The sequence below is a fragment of the Dermacentor silvarum genome, unplaced genomic scaffold (genome assembly GCF_013339745.2).
Source record: "Dermacentor silvarum isolate Dsil-2018 unplaced genomic scaffold, BIME_Dsil_1.4 Seq483, whole genome shotgun sequence".
Classification (NCBI taxonomy): domain Eukaryota; kingdom Metazoa; phylum Arthropoda; class Arachnida; order Ixodida; family Ixodidae; genus Dermacentor; species Dermacentor silvarum.
This window is the reverse complement of record NW_023606306.1, coordinates 154,559-160,575: the sequence shown is the minus strand read 5'-3', so window position 1 is coordinate 160,575 and position 6,017 is coordinate 154,559.

Sequence of the window (6,017 nt, the reverse complement as noted above, 5' to 3'; positions counted from 1 at the left end):
CCGTTGTAGTTAATCATTCAGTATTTTGAAGCAGCAAGGCGCGTCGGTATCTCCGCCCGTGAGCTTACCTTAACAGAATTGCAAATATCGGAAGCTTCACTGCTTTGCAAGCGACACAAGCGTTTTTGCATTTCCGTCGGAATGCGACAGGTGCGGCCGAATTGCTAAAGTCACTTTGCTACTGCGGCGACTGTCTTTGAAAGAACGAATCGATTGTTTGAAATTTCGTATAACAAGGCAGGGATTTTGCCGGCGTGTCGAAGCTTACAACAGCTCCATTACTACCATTTCAAGTCGATGGCTTCGACGCAAAATGAACGTGGACTAAGTGCGATTTGCCCATTGTATCTTGCGATATATTTATATGATCAGCACCACCACAATGAGCACTGTCTGCTATCTGGAATGCAAATGGATCACCGTGCGCAAGACGAGCCGCATTCATGCACAAATTACTTTTAATTATCTCAAAAAAGGAAAAGAAAGCACCGTGCAGACTGTAATAAAGTGCACGCGCTGTATTAAGCGGGTATGCGCTATTGTGCTGTGTCCGGCAAAGGAAGGTGTGCCATGAAGTGGTTGCAAGCAGGTGAAATGGACTGCACGCTAGCATACCTAATTATCTCGAACGAGAGATTGAATTCGGATTTAGGTATCGCGTACATTAGTTGAGTGCTTCTACCTTCGTTGTATCAACTATGCCCTATATGCACAGTTATTAAAAGCACATATTTTTCTCCTACCACGTTAAGTATGCTTTTGCGGAATGGCCACTTCATCTGTGTACGCCATCTGAAAGCATGCTGTACATTCATGCAGACGCGTTCATGCAGACACAGACAAAGATCATATTTTTCAAAGGAGAATGATTTATTTACAGTACAACAAAGTGACAAGTGCCCACCATAGATTCACTGTAGGTTTTTTACCCAGAATGGGGACTTATATATCAAGCTCTGACACCAACAAGTAAAAGGCAAACTGCAACAAGAAATAAAAAAGCAGATAGGCAGTGTTAGTGCCTGCAGCTTTTAAAATGTGAAACAAGCATAACACATTAACTTGCGTATACTTCATGCAGTTGCGACCAAAAAGAGTTGGGCCTCTCAGTTCGCCATTTTCTCGTTCATTAAAAAAAGTTTTGTTTATAACCAAAACTACGTAAAATATGAGATAAGTACAACATGAGGAACAGAACACACTTATGTACTAAACTTACTGTAAGGTCACATTTTCTATAGATAAGTTATCTAATGAGGAATATGGACAGCTAAGTGTTCGCAGCTTTAAAGAAAAAAATAGCTATCCATGACTAGGATGAAAAAAAAGAAAGAATGAAAGCGCTGCTTGAAAATGTACGAGGTGTGTTCAAAAAGAAAGCAAACTTTTGAAATGGCACGCCAACCGGCAGAGAGCACGCTGCGGCTACCGAACGCATGTAGCAGCGGGTTTAGGCAACAAAGTTCGATTTGCCGCGTATCGCTCTGACCGCTAGTTGGGGAGCTACAAAGAAGTGAGCACGTGCACAAGCTGTTTGCTGGATTAGTGCCAGTGTAACAACGAAATAGGTTAAAGAACAACGTGTGTGTGTGAAATTTTGCTACAATTAAACTTGGAAAAACTTCAGAGACATTTCAGTTGCTTAACCATGCATACGGTGAAAACTGTATGAGTCGCACTCAGTGCTATGAGTGGTTTGAGCATCTTGAACAAGGCAGAATGTCGGTTGGTGACGATCCCAAGCCTGGACGACGATCTTCCACATCAACAGATGATGACCATGTCAAGAGAGTGCGCGCTGTAATTCGCGGAAATCGTCGTTTAACTGTTCGAGAAATAGCTGACGAAGTAAGCATCAGCATAGGATCATGGCATCCTATTGTGAATGACAAAATTGAGATGCGTCGGGTCAGTGCAAAATTCGTGCCGCGTTTGTTGAGTGTCGATCAGAAACCCCTGTGTTGAAATAAGCCAGGAACTGCATGCCACTGGCAATGATAATGAAAACTTCTGTAACATCACAACAGGCAATGATACATGCGTTTATGTCTCTGATATTGAAACAAAAGTGCAGTCGTCGCAGTGGGTGGGCGAACAGTCTTCTCGTCCAAGAAAGCACGCATTAGTCAGCGAAAAAATCAAGGTAATGGTGGTGTTTTCTGACTGGCAAGACATAGTCCATCAGGAATTTGTACCACGTGGTCAGATGGTAACAAGGCAGTCTACCAAGGAATTCTAGCGCGTTTGCGGGATGATGTATGCAGTAGGAAGCCTGAATTGGGGGAAACCCAGACTTAATTGTTGCAACGTGACAATGTGCCAGGTCACGCGTCGCTCTTTGTCTGCAGCTATCTAGCAAAACATCACAATTTCGTTGTGCCTCATCCACCGTACTTTCAAGACCTAGCCCCAGAAGCCTTTTTTCTGTTTCCTGAACTTAAAACAAGGTTGAAAGGACGTCTTTTCAAGCCATAAAAGAAATTTCAAGAGAAGGCGACACGAGACCTATGCGCCATCCCAGAAAAAGCGTTCCAGGAGGCTTTCCAAAAATGGATGAGATAATAGGAATAATGTATTGCCAAAAGAGGGGACTACTTTGAGGGGGACAGAGCTTAAAATGTTGTAGAATAAGTTTGGTTTCTTTTCGAACACACCTCCGTACCTATTTGAATTGAAGAACTCTTTTGCCCTCCGGAGAACACTCCGTATAACTACGGCAGTGGTTGGGCGAATGCAGAGAGATCCAAGTGAAGTTTTTTATGTATACATTGCTAACAAGGGAAAACAGCATTTTTAAATACGTGTTTTCTTTTGACATAATTGTTCCGTCATCACAAAAACATTAGATATCATTCATATATGTTCACAGTTATTTGTCCTAATGACTCCTGGGCCTCCAGGTGACCCTCGTACCTGGAATGAAAAATAATATTCCACTCAATGTTAGACAATTCGAAAAACTGCTTCACCTTGGCATGTTAGGGCTATGTTTTGTTCAATAGTTGTTCGAGGCAACATAGTAGTGATCTTGCACAAAACAGACCTCAATTTAACCGTAAACTTCTGAGGCTGCGAGATAACGATCCAATGTCTTTTATTTGACTGCCCTCATTGTGGTGTGGCTAGAAAACCACACTTGACTGCGCTTAATTGCCCCTTGTTGCGGGACAGAAGTATTGGTCAGACTGTGTCAACACCCTTGCATTGCCCTGCTACTTGACATGCGGGTTGTTGCTGTAGTGTACGGCATCGCATTGATGCGCACACATTCTCTTCTTTTCTATTTTAGATCCCGGCTCTCCTGTTTCCTTTCATTCCCTTTATACCCCTTATGCGACGAACACAGTCGCATAACGTCGCCGGTACAAAGATATGACAATAATTACTGCCGAAAACAATCGTCTCATCCGCCCTGTTCTCGCTCCTTCGCGGCCGGCCATGGAGGTTGCCGGCCCGCGCAGCATTTCCTCCTCTTCCGCCATCAAAGCAACGCTGAGGCGTCGACTTCTTTCTCTTCGTTCTCTGCTTCTGCCTTTCAATTTTCTTTCTTCCTCAAAGCATATCCCTCCCTGCTCCTTGCAGCTTTTGCTTTGTAACGCTCTCTCAACGCTTTGGCGCGCAAGAAGCGCGACAAATTTGCAGGGCTGCATATAAACGTTGCGTCCGCTCATGGCCGCATAGTGCCACGTACACACTAGCGGAAAAACGCAGGCGGCGCGCCGCCGGCGGCAAGACGCGCGCCGCGAAAGCAGCCGCGCAACGGGTTTTTGTTGCCGCGGCAGGGATCGCTCCTGGACCGATTTTTTGCGGTTTGCCGCGTGCCGCGGATGAAGGAGACCAATGAGAGCGGCCCGCTTCCGTGACGTGCGCGCGGGAAACTGGTGCCATGCGGACCCGCCCGACCGCTTGTTTCTCGTTTCGCACTATCATCTGCAAGCGTGAGCTCCCGGATAGGTCGAGAAGGGGAGAGGAGTCTAGTCTGTCACGTGATTGCCGCAGCGGCGCGCCGCCGGTTGGTGTGGCCGCCCTGCCGCTGCTGCGTTTTGCCGCCGGCGGAGCACCGCGCGCGTTTTGCCGCTAGTGTGTACGTGCCATAAGGGTACGGCCACGCGAGCGGCAAAAAACCCGCGGCAAAAACGCGCGTCAAGAACGCGCGGCAACGCGTCATGCCGCGCGCTGCAAAAGTGGCAGGAATCGGGGGTTTTGCGGCGTGCCGCGCGATATGGGTTCGAGACCCATTTCTGCGGCAAATTGCCGCGTGCCGCGCGATGAAGAACCAATCAAGAGCGATGACGGTGACGTCAGGGAGCCATGGCAGCCTGACCGCCGCCGCTCCGCGCCGGCTTTCCAATCGACGATCGTCATCTCTCGCGGTTCCATCGAGCGATTTGAGGACGCTGTCCGATCGTACCTTTTCTGCTCACGGTGATTCAGTGTTCCGAGAGCGCGCGAGATCTTATCGCGCTGCCGCGGGGCGAGACGCGCTTGCCACGGTGGCCTCGCGGCAAAGCGCTGACGCGCGACAACTTGCTGCCCGCGGCAGGACGGGCGGCAACGCGTCATGCCGCGCGCGGCAGAAGTGGCAGGAATCGGGGGTTTTGAGGCATGCCCCGCGAAATGGGTTCGAGACCCATTTCTGCGGCAAGTGCCGCGTGCCGCTAGATGAAGAACCAATCAAGAGCGACGAGGGTGACGTAACGGAGCCATCACAACCAGACCGCCTCCGGTGCGCGCCGGGTTTGCAATCGACGATCGTCGTCTCCGCATGAAACAACGAGCGCTCGCAGTGTTGCTCGCGCGTTCGGAGAGCTCGGGAGATCTCATCACGCTGCCACGCGGCCAGACGCGCTTGCCACGGCGGCCTCGCGGCAAGGAGCTGACGCGCGGCAGCTTGCCGCTCGCGGCGTGACGCCAGCGTTTTCTGCCGCTAGCGTGGCCGTACCTTAAAGCGGGCTTAGCCTGCCGCCGCAGCTATTGTCACGCATAATATTACTTGAAAGTCCGCCTATATACATCATTTTACGCTGGAACGAAAATATACCGCATATGTGCCGGACGTTATACGGTACTTGACTAATGGTATCTTCGACTGGTCGCATCCATCCCCCGAAGCAGAGTCGTGCAGATCCGGCGTTCCCCGAACTCGGAGGTAGAGTACAAGCGCGCAAGCCGAACGTGTGAGTCGCTCTCGGAGGAGGAAATGGCAGATGCGAAACCACCTGACTACTGCTAACGTCCGATGTTTCGCCTATCTAAAGCTAAACCGGCGGATGAGCCGGTGGGACGACCGTTCGTTGATCCGCCAGCATGCTGTGGCCTAGGTTGCCTAGGCTACGGTGGACCGTCGCCAAGAACGGCGACGCTGTGCTGTGATGACGTTGCTGGAAACGCTCTCATCTCGACGACTGCTCCGACGACAGGGCGCGGAGCGCCTCAGAGCGCTCGACGCGGGAGGAGAGCGATCGAAAAGAACCAGCCGAACGCAAGGCGCACACCCTCTTTCAACCAGCCGAAGACAACGCCGCTCGTGGGAGCAATCTAGAGCGCTCCGAGGCGACCAGTCGAAGATACCATAAGAGGGTAGTGCGGCGCACGTGGGGCATTGCGGCGACGAAGGCTACGAGATAGCGCCAGTGTAGCGCGCGTCTTATGCATGGAAACAAAGCGCTGCATGAGCGGAGGTTGTCTGCGGCGGCTGCTCTGAATCGCGGCCACGCGTCCACCCACGCGCTTCCTCTTGCGATCTTCCGATGAGCGATGCCGTCGAGCCACACTTCGCTCCATTTGCAACGTGCCGCACGAGAGAGATTGTCCAGGCCAGCCAATATATGGCGAAATAAAGCATATAGAGCTACATATAATAAAGCGTATAGAGCGTATAAAGCGTATAGAGCTGCGCTCCAATTTCCCATTGGGGAGTATCGTAATCCGTCGATGAATTTTGCTTCTCTTCTCCCCAATTTGGGTGGTGCTTCCATTCTGCTCTTGCACTCCAGCCTTTCCTTTTTATCAAACAT